Here is a 22,881-nt window from a genome sequence, read left to right as displayed (position 1 = left end):
AGGCTTAGCTAGTTTGTTTGTCCGACTTGTCCGAATAGCTGACCTGTCACTGATCCAACGTATGCTGTAGGAGATCGAGAGCAATGGTGCTGGCGGAGCACTCTGACAGAAGAATCAGGAAATTGCTGAGGGAGAAGAATCGATAACCCAATCGGGGTCCGACTCATAGCGCAGAGAGGGGTGTGACGCTGGCATGGACTTAGCTGAGGGTACCTGTCTTGACCTGCACCTGTCCTGTCCTGATCTTCACCTGCCTTGTTTGTTTCATCTGAACCTTGGGGAGTCCTGTATCTTGTCCCAGTCAGTGCCAGGGTTGGTCTTCACACCATTCTAGGTAAATATAATCTGTGTGGGTATGTCCTTGTGCTATTTCCCTTTCTCACCCTTCCCAGGTATCAATATCTAATAGAAATCTCGCATTATTCCTACAGATCATCACTTTGATTATTATTTTCTTGCTTGAAAAGTCTTTAACTGAACTTTTGTGGACTCTAAATAAGAATTTACATAGATAAAGAGTTTAAACTTTTTCCGAGTCTGTGGTTATTTTATGATGGTAATGATATATGCTACTCATTATTCTAACACCCTATTCGATCCCTTAGGATTTTTATCTGTAGGTGACGGAATCAAAGGTAAAGGTCCTGAAGAGAATAAAATCCTGATAGGCAAGAGAGTAAAAAGTCAGGGTTACCTGTTCAAAGTGTGTATGTTTATGGGCCCAGGTGATTATGGTAATTGAGCAGGTAACTCCTCACGCCATCAATGTCATTCCATTAAGGCGTAAGGGTGCCATCAGGGACTGATATAGCAAAGTTATGAGGCAGATGAATTGGGCGCGTTCTGGAGACTGCGGTTGACTTCCTCTTCAGTGAAGGGTTAGTCCATATACTGTCACCTCACATCGTCATGGCACAGCAGTTCAATGGAATCAAAGTATTCTATTAGCACTTCCTCAGGTATCTCTTCTGTAGTATGGTAGAGATTAGAGTAGAAGGAGGTAATCGTGTCGAGTATGGCCAGTGGGGAAGTCTGGTTTATTGATTGCTCATCCTGGCATTCCGTAATATAGTGTTGAGCTCTAGGCCTGCGTAGCATATCTCCCAGGAGTTTGCTAGCACCTTCACCTGGAGAAGCGTGGCTCAATGGTTAGAGCGGCAGACCCTGATGCAGAGGTCTGGCCCGGGACCAGGGTTCAATTCCCGCCTCTGCAGTTCTTCGACTCAATTTCCCCGGAACTGATAATTCTCGCCTCGGTGCCTAGTCTAATCATGGGTCCCACTCTGTGACTCTGGGCAATAGCTTGCTTAATCTCCACAATGGCCCCAGCAGCGCTTGGATGCCTGGCTTCACCTTGGGGGGTGCTAAGGAGTGGACATTTCACAGGAAAGCTAGAATGGGTTCCACAGCGGTATGAATACAGTGCTACGAGACCTCTGGGTAGAAGTGCGCTATATAAATACAAACACACAGACACACACACCTTCCCTGTACTGTCTCGCCTGGGATTTGTGGATAAATAGTGAAGTTAGCGGTTTGCTTCTCCCTCGTATTCGGTGAGTTTCTCTCGTATTGATGCTAGAGTAGCAGGGGATCTCATGTCACAGAATAGCGTTTCGAGTTCCCGCAGATCTTTTTCCAGCAAGTCTGGAATGGATTGCTTTTAGCACCCAAGAATGCTTTGTGATACAAGCCCCTCTTACCACAGCATTGAAGGCCTACCGGTGAGGTTTTTGTTTGTTTATTCCGGCATAGAGTTCATTGCCGTGGTCGAGCCTGCTGGTGACCAGGGCGTGAGTGACGGTCTTTCTGTGTTCGAGGGGGATCCATTTGACGGTCTTACGTAGGAGGCGGAGGGTGTGGGTGCAGGAGGATGAGACGGAGTTGATCTGGCGGTCCATTTTGAGCTCTGAGTCCAGGATGATTCCCAGGTTGTGTGCATGGTCAGTGGGGGTGGGCGGGCTTCCGAGGGCAGGGGGCCACCAGGTGTCGTTCCAGGTATCTGGAGTTGGGCCCATGATGAGTACTTCTGTTTTGTTGGTGTTTAGTTGTAGGCAGCTGTTTTTCATCCATTTGGCGACGGCTTCCATGCCTTCTCGAACGTTGTGTCTGGCGGTGTTGGGTTCGTTAGATAGGGAGAGGATGAGTTGGGTGTCCTCTGCGTATGACACAATGTTGAGTCCATAGGTTCTGACAATGGGGACTAGCGTAGCCATGTAGACGTTGAAGAACGTAGGGCTGAGGGAGGACCTCTGGGGGACCCCACAGGTGGTAGGTGTAGGGTCCGAGAGGAAAGGTGGAAGTCTGACACGCTACATTCTGCTGGAGAAGAAGGAGCGGATCCAGTCGAGGGCCTTGTCTTGGATCCCAGCGTCTCAGGGTGCGGTGAGAGACTGCGTCGAACGGCGCTGAGAGGTTGAGGAGGATGAGGGCTGCTGTTTCTCCTTTTTTCACTAAGGTACAGTCTGTTGCGGCAAGGAGGGCGGTTTCCGTACTGTGGGTTTTTCTGAAGCCGAATTGGCAGGAGTCGAGGATGTTGTACTCTTCAATGAATGTGGTGAGTTGGCTGTTGATGGCTTTTTTCGATTACTTTCACTGGGAACGTGAGCAGGGAGATGGGTCTGTAGTGTTTGAAGTCGGTGGGGTCCGCCGAGGGTTTCTTCAGGAGGAGGTTGATCTCAGTGTGTTTCCAGTCATCAGGGAATGAGGCGGTTGCCAGGTAGTGGTGGATGGTGTGGCAGAGCATGGGTGCGATGTTGAAAATGTGGTGGGGGCAGGGGCCCGTGGTGGCCCCGGAGTGGATTGACTGCATTGTCTTCAGTATGTCTTTGGTGGTGAGGGTTGTCCCGTTGTTGATAGCTGGCTTCTGGGTTTCAGGGGTGGTTGGTGAGGGTTCAGTGTGTCGGTTGTCTTCGTTGAAGTTGTCATAGATGCTCTTGATTTTGTGGTGGAAAAAGGTGCTGAGTTTGTCGCAGAGGTCTTGTGAGGGAGGGATGTCGGTGGACTCGCTGGTGGGTTGGGCGAACTCGTTGATGATGTTGAAGAGTTCTTTGTTGTTGTGTGCATGAGTGGAAATTCTGTCTTCAATCGCTTTTTTCCTCGTTTTTCTGATTAGTTGGTGGTGGGCGTTGGTGGCGGCTCTGAAGTTGTTGTGGGCTTCTGTGGATTTGGTGTTTCTCCAGGCCTTTTCCAGGTGGCGGTAAGTGCGTTTGGACTCTCGAAGTTCGGTGGTGAACCAGCTAGCTTTCTTACCATGGGTGTTGTTGTTTTTCTAGAGGGGGGCTATGGTGTTGGTGCTGTCGGGGATCCATCTGTGCAGGGTTTGGGCTGCGGTGTCGTCTGCATCGGTTTTCCACGATGATTGGGGTGGAGTTGCTGAGTGATGAGGTTAGCTGGTCGTCGGTGATTCTGGTCCAGTTTCTTCATGGGAGCAGGTGCTGGTGTCTGTGTATGCTGGATGTTCTGAAGGTGAAGTGGACACATTGATGGTCAGTCCATGGGAGTTCGGTGGTGTGGCTGAAGGTGAAGAGGGGGTTGAGAGTGTGTCCTGCTGAGCGCGTGGGTTCGGTCGCGATCTGGCGGAGTCCAATGTTGTGGAGGTTGTTCAGGAGGGATGTGGTGCTGGGGTCCAGTTAGTTGTCGAGGTGGAAGTTGAGGTCTCCCAGTTGGGTGTAATTGGTGGATTCGATGACATGTGGGGAGATGATATCCGTGATGGAGTTGGCGAAAAGTCGGCAGGGTACAGGAGGTCGGTAGATGAGGGTTCCTCAGAGGGTGGAGGTAGGGCTGGCCAGTATCTTGAAGTGAAGTTGTTCCATCAGGTCTGTGGACTCGTCGGGAAGTGTGCTCAGGCGGAGGGTGGATTTGTGGACTATTGTGATTCCTCCACCCGGGCGGGTGGGGCGGTCCTTCCTGGAGATCTTGTATCCTTGGGGAATGGCAATGGCGATGTCCGGTCCCGAGGTGGTGTTGGTCCAGGTTTCGGTAAAGAATGCTATGTCTAGGGTAGTGCTGTCGAGGAGGTCCCAGATTTCGGTGGGGTGTTTGTGGTGGGAACGGACATTGAGGAGGATGCATCGCCGGGTCTTCGGTTCGGTTGTGCTGGTAGCGGTGACAGCTGAAGGGTCCGTGGGTGTTGGATGGTGATGCTAGCTTGCAGTTTTTGTTTTGGCCTGGGTTGAGAGCGTGGAGTGCCACCGGGTCGTAGCATTGGCGGTGCAGAGATCCAGGTTTCCTGGCGCTGTTCGCAGTCGGGTCGCGGATGAGCGCATACGGGCTTGCCTTTCTCGCTCCGGCGGCGCGCACGCCATTAAGTAGGGGTCGGGGAGGGCTGGACAGCTGGGAGGCAGGAACGGGGAGGGGAGTTAGATTGGGCCGGTCGCACTGGTCGTGCTGGGTGAGGGGCCGCGTTGGCAGCAGCGGCGGGGAAAAACGGGCTGAAAAAGGCAAAAGGAAAAAGGCAAAAAAAGAGAGAAAAGTGCAAATGAGGCAGCAAAAGTGCAAGAGAGAGTGGAGGAAAGACACAAAGGACACTGGAGAGTGAAAGGGGGAGATTGAGATGAGGGTAAAAAACAAGTGAAAAACTGAGGAAAGACACAGAAGGAGAGTGAAGGGGGAGCTTGAAATGTGGGGAAAACAATAGAAAAAGTGCAAGAAAGAGTGGAGGAAAGACACAGAGGACACAGGAGAGTGAAAGGGGAGATTGAGACGTGACTAAAAAGCGAGTGAAAAATGGAGGAAAGACACAGAAGGAGAGTGAAGGGGGAAGCTTGAAATGAGGGGAAAATGACAGAAAATGTAGGAAAGACCCAGCAGTAGAGTGAAGGGGAAGATAGAAGTGAGGGAGAAAACAAGAGAAATAGGAGAGAAAAAGCAGAGCAAGAGAATGGAGACAGAGGTCCACTGGACCACCAGGGATGAGGCGCAGGTGAAACCTGCGGGTGGAGGAGGGCCTCGAACACCAACACTTGAGAATGTAGGGGCCCGGGGCAAAGCCTCACTTAATGGTGGAGCTGCGAGGGAGGGAGAGCAATTTCACTGACAATGAGTCAGTGGTTGTGCAACACTGTACTGCTGTGAAATATGTCGTGCCATACGTACCCGTGCTGTGGGGTTTATGTATAACAGCCTCACCCACTTTATGTAGCCCTCTGGTATGTTAAATCTTGACAGGGCGTAGAACATATAATTCCAATTTAGGGAATCAAAGGCCTGGCGTAAATCAAGCGAAATGCAGCCCCCTTACATTCCAAGATCTGTACTTATATGTGCTAGGATGTGTCATCAGGTCCTATGTAAGGTGATGTATTGTAAACAAAGAGGATACTAGGCCAATCTGGTGTCTTAGAAACTGAAGCTGAGTCGGCAGAGCTATAAAAACTCCCCAATACTAGGTTCCCCCAGAGAACAGCCGAGGACCAAACCATAACAAAAAGCTCACCAGGAACTCTACATAAACAATACCATAGTGCAGTCACCGTAGGGGGCATTGGCAACCACCACAGTCGTAACACACATTACCCCATATTTAGTTACATTATTCTCATCGCTCCAGCACAAGCCCCATCATCGTGAAATAAGCATAAAGAACGGGGTTGCCAAGTGTCATTCTGAACATTGAGTCATACTAATCAATACTTCATACTATAACAACTTCCGGAGGGCCTATCATACCACCTCAATACTTATTCGCAGTCTGTGGAGTAACTAATGGAAATAATGTTAGACTGGTTTCAGAGTCTGAACGAACTGTGACCTCGTCCGAGGAGCGGATAGACACCGCACGGGACTGGGCATCATGCTCCGCCAGGGCTGCTGATGTCAGAAGAGCTTCCTTCTGGCTGCCCGAGATCTGTTCCAGATGGGCTCACACCAGGCCCATCGCCACGGCGTCGATTCTCCTCCATGTTGATTGCATATTCACATTGTGACAAGGATCATGCAGAGTTGCTCGGCAGGATCGAGTTCTGGGAGACAGGAGGTGTGAAGGTGATCTCCAACCAGTCCGCCACTTCCTCAGGGTTATCAAAAAAAATTGTTTTCTGGCCAGAAATGACTTTCAAATGGGGCTGGAAAAAGTAAGGCGTACTTCAGATTGTGTGCTCTCAGTTTCTTTTTAACATCCTGAAAAGTAGCTCTCACTTTCTGAACCACTAGTGTAAAATTCAGAGTATAGGGAGATCGTTTTGTTCTCGAAGCGGATAGGGGCATTCTCCCTTGCAGCACGTAGTATCGTGTCCCGGTCCTCATAATTCAGAATGCATGCTATTAGTGGTCTAGGTGGCGCTCCCACACTACAGAGATCCGTCAGACCCTCCTTCGCTCCATGTTCTCGCAGCCAGTTTTCCACAGATTGGGTGGGATTAAACCCCTCACTCTTTTCCTGAATTCCCAGTATGCGGACATTATTTCTGCATGATCTCCCTTCGGCATCATCCACCCTGTCTTGATGCCCCCATAGGTGACGTTGTAGTTGTTCCATTTGGGAAGTATGCATAGTTTGTTACGGGATCAAATCATCTAGAGCAAGTTTGTTGGATTTTACCTCATCTGCCAGTTTGTTGTGGTCCGAGATTGAGGCTAGTAGATAGCGACCCTATTTGCATTTCAATCGCCGTACGTGAATCTCTGATTTCTAATAGTATTAAGCCCAGCTTATCAGTGTGTTGTTCAGCTCCCATGAGCGGTACCACAGCAGTATCGAAGCCATGTGACTGATCCGCGCTCATTGTAGTATGTGTGTCATCAGATGTAGGGGGGTTGCCTGTCTGACCCTGGAGCGACCCATGATGTAGAGGAGCGGCGACCCCATACAACAACTCCCTCCGGAACCACAAGCGGGGAATCCTACCCTAGCTCTACTTACCGTAGCTTAGAGTCGGGCAGCAGCACTGACCATCCAAGCCAGACTGCACTGGAATGTATGCAGGCCTGGGGGTCACAATCCCAGCTATATTCTAGGACGCTGCACCAGGGAGGCGTCAGATAACTGATGGCCGCACACACAGGAGCCGCACCAAGTCCCTGTAGATACACCCATGTGTTGGAGACAGTCTTGCGTACAGTGATGGTGCGGTGGCATGCGCTCGCAGGGCAACAGCGCAGTCAGAAGACCTCCTCCGGTACAAACTGGTGCACCCGGGCCCCAGAACTGTTTGCTGTTGGCCACCTCGTCAGATCTTGAAGGCGATATTAGCAGCTAGTTGTTGCGCAGTGGCGATGCAGGGACAGTTCCTCTTTGTATCACCTTCGCGGGGCCTGCATGGGGTTCTGACAGTCACCTCACCGCATTGAGTTTCACAGCCAACAGTGACACAGCCTTACTCTTTGCCACCGCTGCAGCGTGACCATCCAGCCACCATGTAGTGCCCCAGCGCAGCGGCAACACCTACATTTGCCTCCACATCGCGGTGTTGGTCTGCGGGGTAATCCAAAGCTCTCCACGCAGCGTGAGTGTCCGGTACCCAGGAAATAAGTCTGCAAGGTATCACCGCTAGGCCGCAAGTTTTGTGTTTCCGCAGCAGGAGCACAAGGCTATGGCGCACTAGGAAACAGTACTGCTACGCGTCCTCCCCGCCCAATAGAGGTCGAAGATATCCCCATTTGGGAGGGCAGGTTTGATAAACAGGTGAGGAGGCTGAATATATTTTCCAAAAGTACGTTTTTTATTATCAGGGATGGGTTTGGTAATTTGCTCAGAGTGTATTTCCTCCTGTTCTTCTCCAAATTTGCTCTTGGTTGAGCTGGACGGGGATTCTGAGGGAGATGTTCCCGGCTCCTCCTCGGTCTTGCTGGTGTCTCCCCGGAGGCTCATAGGAGAGGAGAGAAAAGAGAGCCGTCAATCACTCTGTTTAGGGAGGTATTATGGTTCTACCAGTCACCACACCTTGGAGTGCGTAGGGGTCCGATGCAAGGGTTTCCTCAGATTCAGTCTCACTAAGGAAAAGTGCTTTAAACAATAGGGAATATCGTGCCATAACGGTCCTTAGTTGGAAACATGCTCAGAAAGGGAAAAGAAGGTGACAACAACACTCAGTGCCCACACGGTAAAGTGTTGATTCTGCAGGGAATGTAAGTGACGTTCCACACAGAGTACTTCTGAGGCTGTGTCCTCAATTTCACTACCCGTGCCCTCCATTGTGTATGCCTCCCTCCTCCCGCTTACCCTCCCCTTAGCCCCCGAGACGCTAGCACTCACCAGCCCTGCCGCAACTCTCCTGAGTTGCGGCTGCTCTCCAGCGTACTCCGGTGGGCACCACTACTCCTCACTCCACCGCTCGTCAGGATCTTCGTCTCTTCCACTGGCGTCCTCGTCTTCCACGTCGTCCTCGTCGGGTCCTCCACAGTCTCTGTCTTCCTCCGCCTTCAATCTCGCTTCCTCTCCGCAATTGGTCCAAGATGCCTCCTTCTTGTCTCGCCCTCCTTTCATTGGAGCGTGGAAACAGCTTCCGGGTTCGACTTCGCCCACTGACGGCCTCGTTTCGTAGACCCTCTGTGAAGAGACAGTATACGGGGATGGTTGTTGGCTATTCGAGTTGGCCCTCAGGTTCCGAAATGCACTTCGCAGATTTTGGAAGTCGGAATGTTCTTTCCATGGAGAGCCGAAGGTGAGCCCTGCGTTCTGTTTCTCACATCCCCTTTCCCTTGCTGTCTTTCTACTAGGGGTCTGTTTTGGGGGAAATCTAGGCTGGTGATCTACATTCCCCTGTTTGCTTCCTTTCCGCTGTTTTGTTTGGAATCAATATGGTTGTACCGTCAAAAACCATCTCAGGACTCTCTCATTGTTGCCTTTATTCCTGGCTAGCCATTCTAGAGGGGCATGATCTGTGTATAAGGTAAATTCCCGACCCTCAAGATAATATCTCAGAATGTATGTGGCCCACTTGATGGCTAGAGCTTCTTTTTCTCTGGTGGCATAATTCTTTTTTCTTTGAAAAAGCTTACGTTTTATATATAGTATGGTCCTTTCACCCTGGGGTGTTTCTTGTGAAAGGACAGCCCCTAATCCCTGATCTGAGGCGTAGGTTTGAAGGACAAAGGGAAGAGAATAGTCAGGACTAGCTAATACAGTATCAGATGTAAGAGATGTTTTCAGGGACTCAAAAGCCTGTACTATTTCGGAGTTGGGTGTCTTAGCATTTCCTCTGTTTTGACAGTTTTTTGGAGCAGGTTAGTCAAAGGAGCTGCAATTTGAATAAACCGGCGATAGTACCCGAGCAACCCCAGGAAAGCCCAAGATCTTTCTTGGTTTGTGGTAAAGGTATCTAGAAAATGGCAGACCGTTTAGAGTTTTGTGGTCTTATTACTCCTTCCCCTAATAGATACCAGAGGTATCGAACGGTCTGGGCTGCTAGATGACTTTTAGCTGGATTAATTTTGAGACCATATTACCCTAAGGTCTGTACCACCTGGGAGAGATGTAATAAGTGTTGTTACCAGGTATCACTATAAATAATTATGTCATCAATATATGCCCCAGCATATCTCTCATGGGGTTGTAGTGCTATATTCATAGCTCTCTGAAATGTGTCTGAAGCCCCGTGCAACCCAAAGGGTAGCACTTTAAACTGATATAACCCATCTGGGGTAGAGAAGGTTATCTTTTCTCTACCCTGCTCCCTCAGGGGTATCTGCCAATACCCTTTACACAAATCCAGTGTACTGATATATTTAGCCTGCATGATTCTCTCAACCATTTCATCCACCCTGGGAAGTGGGTATGTATCAATTCAGAGATCTTGTTGACTTCTCTGAAATCAATACACAATCGTATCCAGACATCTGGCTTCGGCACAAGGACAATGGGTGAGTTCCATTCACTCACAGAGGGTTCGATTATGTCCATCTGCAACATCTTTTGGATTTCATCTCTAATGGTCTGGCGACGAGCCTCAGGGATACGGTAGGGCCTAAGGTGTACCCGTTTCCCAGTGGGAGTTTTTATAGAATGTTCAAAGAGCGTGGTCCTACCAGGAGATGAAGAGAAAGTATCTTGAAAAGGATTTTGTACTTTTGGCAGATTACATCGTAGTACAGGTGGAAGAAAGGGGTCTATACACTGGCTAAACAAGGGAGTGTGTGCTTCCGTCGTATTCACATCTGCTGGCAAGGGTCCCTCTCATTTCTTTAGCAAATTCACATGATAGATTTGAGAGGTATGTCTGGCCGGATCAGTTTCAACACGGTAGGTCACAGGAGTGACCTTCTCAATGATAGTATAGGGACCCTGCCTCTGCTCCAACAACTGATGATCTGATGAAGCCATCATTAGTAACACTGAGTCACCAACTTCAAAAGACCTTTCCTTAGTCCCCTTGTCGTATTGGCCCTTCTGTGCTATCTGAGCTTCCTCACGATAGCCCTGATTTGTCCCAGGTGGGTACGTAAATTAGAGACATTTTGTCAGTGGCTTGGTATCATTTGGTTCTGTTTCCCATCTCTCTTGGGCCATCTCTAGAAAGCTACGTGGTTTATGACCATGTAACAGCTCAAAGGGAGAGTACCCTGTTCTTTGCACCTAATGGCGAATAATGACAGGGGCAACATGTCCTCGCATTTCCTGGACTCCAAAGCTAGGAGTTTCTTGAGGGTGGTTTTAATAGTGGCATTGTATCTTTCAACTAACACATCCGTCTGGGGATGATAGGCAGCTGTCCTGATTTTTTTTACCCCTAACTGCACACAGACTTGCTTCATAAATTGGGACACAAAGGGAGTCCCTTGATCGGTCAAGATCTCTTTTGTGAATCCCACCCTTGAAAAAAACTTTATCATGGCCTTGGCTATGTTAGAGGCATCCAGTCTGCGTAAGGGTATGGCTTCTGGAAAACGGGTGGTGTAGTCTACCATAACAAGAACATAACAACATCCACTGCGGGAAGGTAACAAAGGACCTATTATGTCCATACCTATTCGACTGAAGGGTTATATTTATTTATTTAATTTATTTAAGCAATTTGTTGAGTGTGCAAATACCCGTGGGTGTCTTGGCGCTATGGACGGAAGAGGCAGTAGTCAAATGGTGTGCTGCACATTGGTTGAAAAGCCAGGTTTTTATAAGCTTCCTGAAGGCCGGTAGCGTTGGGCAAGATTTAATTTGCTGAGGTAGGGTGTTCCACAGTCTGGCCGGGGCAACAGTGAAACTTTTGTCGCCCCAGAAGACCTTATTTGTGCGTAAAATCATGAGGAGGTTGGCAGTTGAGGATCGTAAGATTTCTTGTGGGTGGTTTTATTATGGGAAGTGGTTGAAGGGGTGCTGTGGGAGGATGGTATCTGTTATTTTTTTGGCGTACCGGGCATTCTCTGCAGTATATTTTTACATGCTGGTATATGCCAGGCCAATAAAACCGTTCCATGATCTGTTTTTCAGTTTTGTCTGCCCCAAAATGTCCCCCAATAAGTGGGTGTGGGCTAGATACATAATTTTTTCCCTGAATGGACCAGGGATCAATAGCTGGGGGTTCTGAGTGGGGCTCCCTTTTCTATACAACAACCGCTTTTTCTTAAAGAAATATGGACCTACGTGGTGTGGGTCTTTGTCCTATAGGGCCTTGTTCCGACACCGGATCTTCCCTTTGTGCCGGAAGGAAATTTCTATTGGTTTCCCAGGGGTTCTCATCTTGTGGAACGGGCAAAACCAATGGATTCCTGCCTTTTTCTGCCCTCCTTTGTTTTCTACTCTTCCTAGTTTTTGATGGTGGTCACTCCTTGTCTGTATTCCTGTGAAAAAGGTGCTGTGGCCCACCATTCTTCATCTTTGAGTTTAGTGCCGTGCAACAACTGAGATAACTTTGGGGAATCGTTTCCGAGAATAGCTTGTTCTAGTAACCGGGGTGTAAGTCCAACAGTTTAAGTGGTTCCTGGGTCATGGGGGTGTTGTATTTGTACTTGTGCCGTGTGGTACGGTTTGGTGTCACCATGAACACAACATATAGCTACCGTTCCATCAATCAGGCCAAGGCGGGATCCCAGGTCTTGAGTTCGGACTATGCTGTGTAGGCATCCCATATCAGCCAGAGCTGTCACGGGGTGTCCATTCACTGATACTGTACAGCGATAGGGAGGTGATTTTTTTCTGAAGGGGAGCAATAGTAGTTGCGGGCCATACCTATTTCCTCCCCCTCCCCCCCCTGGCATTCATGGTGACGTCAGGAGAGCTCAGCTATTCCTGCTGCTGAGGCTGAGTGGGGAGTGGAGGAGGTGAGGCCTGTCCAGGGGTGCAGAGGAGGCGAGGCCTGTCCAGGGGGGCAGAGGAGGTGAGGCCTGTCCAGGGGTGCAGAGGAGGTGAGGCCTGTCCAGGGGTGCAGAGGAGGTGAGGCCTGTCCAGGGACCGAGGAGGAGAGGCCTGTCCAGGGACAGAGGAGGAGAGGCCTGTCCAGGGGTACAGAGGAGGTGAGGCCTGTCCAGGGGTGCAGAGGAGGTGATGCCTGTCTAGGGGTACAGAAGAGGAGAGGCCTGTCCAGGGGGTGCAGAGGAGGAGAGGCCTGTCCCGGGGGTGCAGAGGAGGTGAGGCCTGTCCAGGGGGGCAGAGGAGGTGAGGCCTGTCCAGGGACAGAGGAGGAGAGGCCTGTCCAGGGACAGAGGAGGAGAGGCCTGTCCAGGGGTGCAGAGGAGGTGAGGCCTGTCCAGGGGTGCAGAGGAGGTGATGCCTGTCTAGGGGTACAGAAGAGGAGAGGCCTGTCCAGGGGTGCAGAGGATGTGAGGCCTGTCCAGGGGTGCAGAGGAGGTGAGGCCTGTCCAGGGGTGGAGAGGAGGTGAGGCCTGTCCAGGGGAGCAGAGGAGGCGAGGCCTGTCCAGGGGTGCAGAGGAGGAGAGGCCTGGCCAGGGGCGCAGAGGAGGAGAGGCCTGGCCAGGGGCGCAGAGGAGGAGAGGCCTGTTTAGGGGTGCAGAGGAGGTGAGGCCTGTCCAGGGGATTACAAAGCAGGTGTGGCTCTTCTGGGGGGTGCGGAGGAGATGAGACCGCTCCGAGGCCTGTCCAGTGGTGCAGAGCAGGTGAGCCCTGTCCAGGTGAGCAAAAAAGGAGAGGCCTGTCCAGGGGTGCAGAGGAGGAGAGGCCTGTCCAGGGGCAGAGGAGGAGAGGCCTGTCCAGGGGGTGCAGAGGAGGTGAGGTCTGTCCTGAGGGGGTGCAGAGGAGGTGATGCCTGTCCAGGGGTGCAGAGGAGGAGAGGCATGTCCAGGGGGCAGAGGAGGAGAGGCCTGTCCCGGGGGTGCAGAGGAGGTGAGGCCTGTCCAGGGGGGCAGAGGAGGTGAGGCCTGTCCAGGGGGGCAGAGGAGGTGAGGCCTGTCCAGGGGTGCAGAGGAGGTGAGGCCTGTCCAGGGACAGAGGAGGAGAGGCCTGTCCAGGGACAGAGGAGGAGAGGCCTGTCCAGGGGTGCAGAGGAGGTGAGGCCTGTCCAGTGGTGCAGAGGAGGTGATGCCTGTCTAGGGTTACAGAAGAGGAGAGGCCTGTCCAGGGGTGCAGAGGATGTGAGGCCTGTCCAGGGGTGCAGAGGAGGTGAGGCCTGTCCAGGGGTGGAGAGGAGGTGAGGCCTGTCCAGGGGAGCAGAGGAGGCGAGGCCTGTCCAGGGGTGCAGAGGAGGAGAGGCCTGGCCAGGGGCGCAGAGGAGGAGAGGCCTGGCCAGGGGCGCAGAGGAGGAGAGGCCTGTTCAGGGGTGCAGAGGAGGTGAGGCCTGTCCAGGGGATTACAAAGCAGGTGTGGCCCTTCTGGGGGGTTCGGAGGAGATGAGACCGCTCCGAGGCCTGTCCAGTGGTGCAGAGCAGGTGAGCCCTGTCCAGGTGAGCAGAAAAGGAGAGGCCTGTCCAGGGGTGCAGAGGAGGAGAGGCCTGTCCAGGGGCAGAGGAGGAGAGGCCTGTCCAGGGGGTGCAGAGGAGGTGAGGTCTGTCCTGAGGGGGTGCAGAGGAGGTGATGCCTGTCCAGGGGTGCAGAGGAGGAGAGGCATGTCCAGGGGGCAGAGGAGGAGAGGCCTGTCCAGTGGTGCAGCGGAGGTGAGGCCTGTCCATGGGTGCAGAGGAGGTGAGTCCTGTCCATGGGTGCAGAGGAGGTGATGCTTTTCTGGTGGGGGGTTGCAGAAGAGGCCTGTTCTGTGGAGTGGTGCCGTGCAGAGGAGGTGAGGCCAGTCAGGGAAGGGGGGTGTTGCAGGCAAGGCCTGTCCAAGGTAGTGCAGAGGAGGTGAGGGCTGTCCAGAGCTGGGGGTGCAGAATAGGTGAGGCCTGTCCAGGGGGGTGCAGAGGAAGTGAGGCCTGTTTAGTGGGGTGCAGAGGAGGTTAGGAATGTCCAAGGGGTGCAAAGGAGGTGAGGTCTGTCCAGGGGTGAAGAGGAGGTGGGGCCTGTCCTGGGAGCTGCATTGTAGGTGAGGTCTGTCCAGGGGGGCGCAGTGGACGGGAGGCCTGTCCAGGGGGGTGCAGTGGAGGGGAGGTCTGTCCAGGGGTGCAGAGGAGGCGAGGACTGTCCAGGGGTGCAGAGGAGGCAAGTCCTGTCCAGGGGTGCAGAGGAGAAGAGACCGGTCCAGGGGTGCAGAGGAGGTAAGGCCTGTTCCGTCCAGGGGGGTGCATCCTAGGTGAGACCTGTCCACGTGGTACAGAGAAGGTGAGACCTGTGGAGAGGGGGTGAGGGGCAAAGGAGGTGAGACCTGTAGATAGGGGGGAGGGGCAGAGGAGGTGAGAACCTGTCCTGTCGGGGGGAGGTTAGAAGAGGTGAAGCCTGTACAGGGGGAGGCACAAAGAAGGTGAAGCCTGTGCAGCAGGTGCAGAGGAGGGGAGGACTGTCCATGGGATGTAGATGGAGTGAGGCCTGTTTGGAGGTAGGTGCAGAGGAGGTGAGACCTGTCAGGGGGATGCAGAGGAAGCAAGGCCTGTCCAGGGGGCTCAGAGGAGGTGAGTGAAGCCTGTTCAGGGGGGTGTAGAGGAGGTGAGGCCTGTCCAGGGGTGCAGAGGGGGAGAGGCCTGTTCAGGAGGGTGTAGAGGAGGTGAGGCCTGTCCTGTGTTTGGGTGGTTCAAAGGAGGTGGGGCTTCTCCAGGAGGGATGCAGTGGAGATGAGGCCTGTTCGTCCAGGCGGGGTAGTCGAGAGCTGAGTTTAAGTTTGTTAATTCTTGTCCCAAGAGATTTGTGGAATGAGTGTAAGTTGCCTGTAAACTGGCCAATTGAAGAGCCACAGAGTGAAGCGCCTCAAAATATTTTATTATATAGTACAAGAGATTAATGCAGAGTTACAGACAATATTGCAAAGGCAAAGACCGGGTAAAAGAGGTCGCATCTTTTAGCGTTGCATCCAGAGGTTAGTTCACATATCAAGCAAAATGTGAGGGGATGCAGACTAACATTCTGGAAGAGATTTTGTTTTACGCAAAGTACTGTAGTGAGAATGTTGTTACTAAGCAGAAACATATCAAAGAAAAAATAACGGGTGACGAAAGTAGTTCTCATGGATTGTATTCTCGTTTTGATTCTGTGTTTGTTGCTGCTGTGAATTTGGATATGCACGGCGTTAGTGTGCAGAGTAATGATGTTCAGTCTGTGCAAGGAGGAAATGTTGTTCCTCTGGGTCAGGGCCAGACTGGGAACCCAAACCAGGCCTGACTATTTTGACGGACCAGCTCCCTGCCTCTTTTGCTGCTGGGGGTGATATAGCAGCACCAGAGCAAAACCAGCCCCCAGTAACAAATACGTTTCCCAGCACTGAAGAATCAGCCCCGACTCTTTCAGCCCCCCGGGGAAACACCCGAAGCCCGTTACGGCCAGTGCGGCCCCGCTTAGGATATCGGTTTTACTGACAGTGGCAATTTAATAGTGTGCAGAATAAGACACGCTCCTTGCGATGTTTGCAGGAACCTGTGAAACTGGAACATGAATCAGATGGCCAGAATGGGATGTCACAGTCAATGGTCCCAGCCCAACTGGCCTCTGTGCCGAGCATGCAGAATCAAAGGCAGATATATTGGAACATGCCTTCAGTTCGATTGTCCCACAGCCCAGTGCAGAATAGAACGCCAAACTCTCAACAATTTCAGTATTTCAACAAAATCCTTCAGTGATTAATAAGGATTTTCCACAACTTCCTCCTACACTAGGAGTTTCTACTGGGCTGAATCAGACACAATAACGGTGCCTGAGACGGGAGAAGGGTTGCATTCTTGGTGCAGTCCTAGAGGTCACCCAGAGTGGCTCTTTTATAGAAGAAGTAAATGGGAATCTAGCATCACTTTTAATCAATAAATGTGCCTCCCGTTCCACAGTCAGACTGACGGGAGCGCCCAACCCACCCCTCTTGGGAAAGGAGTCCAAGTTGTAGGCATTTCTAATAAACAACTAATAAGCTGTCAGCAAATGTTCCCGTACAAATTGTGTCAATGATGAATGGCCAGAAACGTATACGTATCCAGTTATTATGTTAGGGAATTGCCTTGTAAAATGACTTGTGGCTTTTTGGGGAAGAGTCACAATTAATTATTCATTTTGTAGGTGTGGTTTATTAAATTACATATTGTTGTGCCATGTTTTCATGAACATTCATTGATTGCTGTCATTTTTACCTCATCGTGAACCATGTCAATAATGTGTTCTCTCTGTCTAAAAACTTAAGAACTTTTCTTGATTCCTAACTGAGCAGATTCTATGTCAGTTTGCTATTTGATACTATAAAAAAATGTCTTATATCTTAGCACACATTTGTTGTGGTGGTCTGTCTATTGACTTTACAGCTAGAGTTATTTCTGATTCTGGCTTTTCATATACTTTAGAGGTTCCCTTTATGTGATTCTCCTTCAGTAATTATTTGAAACCTTTAATATAGCTTTGAAGCTTGTTGTAGCTCCAAAGGCAAGGGCCTTTACCAAGGGAGCGGTCCTTTAACCCCTTCGGTGCTCATGACGGAGCGGTTCCGTCATGAGCGTCGGTTGAGCTGTGCTCATGACGGAACCGTTCCGTCATGACCACACCCGTTTTTCAGAACGTACAGCACAGTGCGAAAATTCGCGCCACGCTGAACGGGTTAAGGGGCTGTACTGCCTGCTATGGCTGACTATAAGGTCATTACACTGTTTGCCCCATGAGGGCAGAATGTGTTAATTAATAAAACAACGGTGTCCCAGAGACGGAGGGGGTTGAAACACCTCCGGTACTCTGAAACCTATGTTTCAAAGCTGTTGCTGTGAAACTTGAACAGTTAACAGCCGCATGCGGGACCACGGTGGTTAATTGTTGAACATTCACAGCAATAGCTGTTAAAGGAGGCTGAAGTCAGACTCTGGTTCTCCCTGGGCTCGGTTGTTTTGTAAATCCAGGACGGTTATTTGTAAAACGTGATGAAGTGTGATTGTCGTCTGATGCAAAATTATTTCTTTACTTCCTTTCAAGGTATTCTGGGATGACAGGCAGTGCAGCGTGGCTGCCACCCTTTGGGGAACAAAAAAATAATTGTCAGGTAAGGATTCCTATAACTTTATGTTTCCTTTTCCTCTGTTTCTACATTCGCTCTTCCTTTTCTTGATCTCTGTTTTTTTTAGTCTCTTTACTTCAACTTTTGACTCTCTCTGTGCACTATTCTTGGTGTTATCAAACTTCTGATAATAATATGATGAAGCCACATTGCATTCTTGGAACATGTTGGGGGGTGCAGTGCAGGCCCAGTTCCTTTTTAGGTCAGTTTTGCCCAGCAGTTCCTTAACTGTTATCACATTTGTCTCCTCCTCTACACCACGTGATGGGGGTTCACCCTGATTAGAGGTGCCACGCTGTTGCGTTGCTACTGCGTTTAGACAGTGACTGTGATTTTAAAATTTCATTGAATCATTGTGTGCGTTCTAATGGGGGGAATGTTTTAAAAACGATTATAATTGCTTACTTGTGTGGGGTTCCTGCATTCTTTCCAGGCACTCTTCTGCTTTTTTCTTCATCTCGGGGAGGGGGGTGGGGGGCTTGTGGGGGTCTTTTGCTCCTTGCCCGGTTCACCACGGCTCGCCAATTGTATGGAGGGAAGTGAGTGTTTCACTCTTGCTGCTCTATTCCACTTCCTGTCCCAGATCGATGGGCAGCGCTCTAGTTGTTCCTGACTGGCCCAGCTATTTAATCTGAATGCCGGGCCGGACGAGCAGTGAACGCACGCAGCAGGCGCGCCAAAGGCACGCCTGTCTGTGTCAAGTTTATGCCTTGTGCCAGGGACGCTGTCCTTTATGTTGTAGACCATGGTAAGCCCCTTGTTTACCCGAGAGGGCAGCTCTAGGAGTTTCAAGGACAGAAGGGTAGAAGGATGTGCACTGCAGGTCGATGAACTGTGAGCATTGGGCAATATGAGTGTGTTAACTGTAAGACAGTCATTCCATTGGGGGTAGCTAAAAAAAACAAGGGGAAACGTGTCAGCCCTACCCTTACCCATGAAACAGTCCTTTTCGGGGCATCTCCTGAATGCCAGATCTCTGATTAAACATAGAGCAGAATTTAATGATTTTGTCTCCTCCCGTAGGCCAGATTGGGTATTTATTACTGAAACCTGGGCTAGAGATTGCCTAGGGCCTGACCTGGTGGAGGCCATCCCCTCAGGGTATGCTCTGTCCAGACTTGATAGGGGGGGTTTGGAGTACTTTATAAAGACACCTTCTCATGCTTCACTGAGGCCCTCACCACTCCCTCAGATCCCTATCAGGACCTATATTTCTCCTTGAAGATGATAGTTTTGTGGGAGTGGTCAGCTACCGGCCTCCCAGACCCAGTGGAATGTTTAATCAGGATTGAGCCTTATTTGGCTAGTTCCAATGTCACTCCTTTGGGTGATTTTAACTTCCATTTGGAGAAAACTCTGTGCTCTGAAACGCAGGTTTTCCTGGAAACTATGGACTCCTGTGGCCTTCCTCAGCTGGTGAGGAGCCCCTCTCATACGGTGGACACATTCTGGACGGGATCTTCTCTAACGATCCGAGGATGGAGGTGAAAGATCCCATCCCACTCTCTTGGTCTGATCAAACGCCATTCCATTTTTTTATGCGAATTGCAGAATCCCACCTAGATCCCAATTTTAAGAACAGGGTGGAGATGAAGAGAAACCGTAGCCGCATAAATAAGGAGGGTCTTCTAATTAAGCTTAGTAATTATTGCTGTCTCCCCCACCTGGATGTTAACTCAATCTATGATGATTTTTCCAACTGGCTCTTGGCGGCTCTGGACTCTCTTGCCCCTCTTAAGGAGCATTATGTGGCCAGAAAATGCCCTTCAGCGCCCTGGTTCACCGAAAGGTTAAGAAACCTTAGGCAGGTATGCCGACAGCAGGAAAAAATATGGCGCCGTGAGCTTATCCCAGCCGAAAGGGACCTGCATAAACTCAGATTGAAGGAATATAGGCTAGCTATTAATGAGGAAAAGGTTATCTACTATTCCAAGATGATGGAATCCATCAAATCCCAGAGGGAACTCTTCACTGTGATTAATTCCCTCCTAGCCCCCTCAGCCTCTGCCAACACCGAGGTCTCCCAGGAGCTATGTGATAAAAAGGCATGCTTTTATACTGACAAAATCAAGAACATATATTCCTCCCTGGAGATATCCAATGTCGGAGGGTCAAAGGCCGATCGTCCTTCGGATTCTCTGGTAGCTCCTCCAAAGGATTGCCGCTTGAGCGCCTTTCCCCTATACTTCAAGAAGACACAGAGCGGATGTTAAGGGGAATTAGATCCGGCTCCCCTATGGAGCCCTGTCCCCTGAAGATCCTGAAACTAGGAATGGAGGCTATTGTTCCTACTTTGACCGTAGTTCTTAATGCCGTTATTACTTCTGGCCAGTATCCCACAGCCTGGAAAACAGCCGTGGTTAAACCTCTCTTAAAGAAGCCCTCTCTGGATCCGGCGGAACTAAAGAACTACAGTTCAATTTCCTGTTGCCCGTCCCAGCTAAAATCTTGGAGAAACACCTGAACCTCCATCTTAGCACCTATCTGGAGGATCATCAGTTGCTCGATGGCTTGCAACATGGGTTCAGAAGTGAGCACAGTACCGAGACGGCGTTAACCGTTGTTTTTAACAACTTTCGACAACAGGTCGATGCAGGTCACACCACCTTACTGACCCTTCTGGACCTAACGGCAGCCTTCGATACCATCTCTCCCCTTAGATTGGCTGGGAGGCTCCGGGTAATAGGGGTTGAGTGCTCCGCCCTTAATTTGCTTACATCTTTCCTTACGGAACAGGCTCAAAGAGTTACGATGGGTGAATTCCTTTCTGCTCCTAAACGGCTGTTCTGCGGAGTCCCCCAGGGATCCTCATTGAGCACCACCCTTTTAACCTTTATGTAGCCCCGCTTGCCAGGGTTGTAAGATCTTTTGGCCTAGAAGTGTTATCCTATGCTGATGACACTCAGATCATGATTACCATCACTGAGAGTGTTGAAGCTTCAGCAGCTAATTTTAAAAGCTGCATGCAAGCGGTAGCTGCATGGATGGTAGAGAACTATCTTAGACTCAATGAGGATAACACTCAGATTTTACTTTTCGGAGACAATCAGGAGATTTGGTCCAGGGCCTGGTGGCCAGATACGCTTGGATCTTGCCCTCGCCCTGGCCTCAGTGCCCAAAATCTAGTTGTGTCATTATTCCGTAATGTTGATATCATCTATCATCTTAATCTCAAATATGTTTATGAATCATTTTTTTCTTCCCCTTTTGTTATATGTTAGGATTTTGCACAAAAACGCTCCTTTTGTACATATGCGATTTTTGCACTGATAATTATCAGAGTACTATCTATTAATTAAAGATGTAATGCCTGTTATGAAATACTGTATTTTTAAAGATGTAAATATTTGAGAACTGTTTTTATTTATGTGTATATAGTACCTTCTGTCTAGTATACTTTATGGTTGTATATTTTACACCGAATGAAGCTGTTTTGACTTGACTTGACTATTGGATTGCTAAAGGGAGTGTCTATTCTTACCCATCGGCCTGGTAGGACACCAACAATTAGCGAGCTCAGAGGTGAGGGATATTAGGCTTTAAACCTCAGCCGTAAGTTGATGAAGCTCCTGAGAGATCTCAGTGAGTTTGGTGTCAATAGTAATGTGGGAACAGGAGGTCGTGATGTGGGCCAGGAGGCCAGGAGAGAGGGTGCTCCGATTTATGGTGTTAGGGAGAAGCTGAGTTGGGAGAACCAGGGGAGGGTGGAATAGAGCTGGAGTCATGATTGAGGAGTGGGGGTGTGGGTCTCATAAACTGGTTGCTGAGTAGATAGGCGCCATATTGTTGGTCATGTTAGGGGGTTCCAAGATAGCAAGTGTCATGGTTTGGTCCAGAAAGGGTGTCACAGATGCATCTGTGCTGACAGCGGGGGCATGTTCAGAGGTCAGGAGCAGAGATGAGGTGAAGGTGTTAGTATTGAGTCAGTGTATTTCAATGGTCGCTGCTCTAGGGGTGTGATGAAGGCTCAGGCTATTATGACAAAAAATGCCGGTTGAAAGAAGCTGCAAGGGTAATGGTAAATGAATGCTGTTGGGTAATCTGATGAAGGTGGATAGGGAGGAGGGGAAAGGGGTGGAGCAATACAAGTAGTGGGGTTAGGAGAGGGTAGAGAATGAGGTACCCGTGGGATGGCTAAAGGGCTAGGATGAGCTTGGGTCAGGGAGGAAACCTACTTCATCACAGAGAGTTTGAGAGGAAAATTTCATCAAGTAATTCTAGGCTGCGTTCAGATGTTTGGATGAGGATAATCCAATTATTATAAAGGTAGATGGTTGCCTCTGCTCGGAAAACGATAGAGGGTGTTACAGAGAGTCTGAGACCGTGGGGGGCTTTAGTGGATGCAGTGATCCGGAGCAGATAGCAAAGGGCTTTCCTTCATTGAGCTGGTCTTTTAGTGTAAAAGATAAGGTCACTTATGGTAGCTTCTTTATTCGTGCAGACATAGAGGTTGGAAATAAGGGTTTCAGGGTGAAATTTGAGAAGCCTGTGTTTGAAGTTCTTGAAAACGCTTTTAGGTAGTTTAGGGGGTATATGATAGTGTAGGCATTACAGCCGTCTGGAACCAGTTTGGAGACTAGTGATCTTCGAGAAAGAGAATCCGAGGCTAAGGACACCAAATTTCCAGAGTGGAAAGAGGGGAGGGACTGGAGTACTACATTCTCACGTGGGGGGAAGCTGAGGGGAGTCGGTGAGAAGGGGGTATGGTCAGATGAAGGAAGGAAGGGATGGAGCAAATCATGGGGTAGCTGGAGGAAAGTTCCATGACACCGTTCTACAAAGACAGCCCATTAAACCTGCAGCATCATGACAGAAGATATCCAGAGAGAAGTTGGTACTCTTTCTGTTTTGGGCTTCCCGGCGTTATTTGCATGCGATTTCTAGGTGGAAATCAGCAAATCCTAAAGGGAGTGCCCAGCTGCGAATATAAAAAAGGGAAGTTGAAATACATTAGGTCAAACTAGATTTTACAATTAGGAAGATAGAATCCTGATTAGAGGGATAGGGGGGATGAGATGAACAGTGACCTAGGATGAAGTCTGGAATTAGTAAACAACATCATTCTAAGATGGCTGCCACCTTGGAAATATTTAGAAGCTATAGAACATGATAATCCTTCTTTCATGTCCATAAGAAGGACATGCTAAGTCCTATGTCAATATCTAGATTTCTAGAGGCGGCGCCATTTTAGATTGGGCAGGAACATTATATGGGGAGAGGGTCGATACATGATGCAGGGCCTACAAGGGCCAGATAGAGCCCCTTTACTCCACATGGGCCCCAAACACAATCAGCGCACAAAAGGCCCCCGTAATCAGGTCTTGAGAAAACAGCGACGGGAATCCTCCTGAATAAAAGTTAGTAGTGAATGAAACCAGTCGCCTCCATGAACAATATGATTTGATGTATGGCACAACATCCTTGTGTCCACCGTGCTGTCTTGCGTCTT

Source organism: Lissotriton helveticus (genome assembly GCF_964261635.1).
Source record: "Lissotriton helveticus chromosome 1_1 unlocalized genomic scaffold, aLisHel1.1 SUPER_1_unloc_89, whole genome shotgun sequence".
Taxonomy (NCBI): domain Eukaryota; kingdom Metazoa; phylum Chordata; class Amphibia; order Caudata; family Salamandridae; genus Lissotriton; species Lissotriton helveticus.
This window is presented reverse-complemented; position numbering follows the sequence as displayed.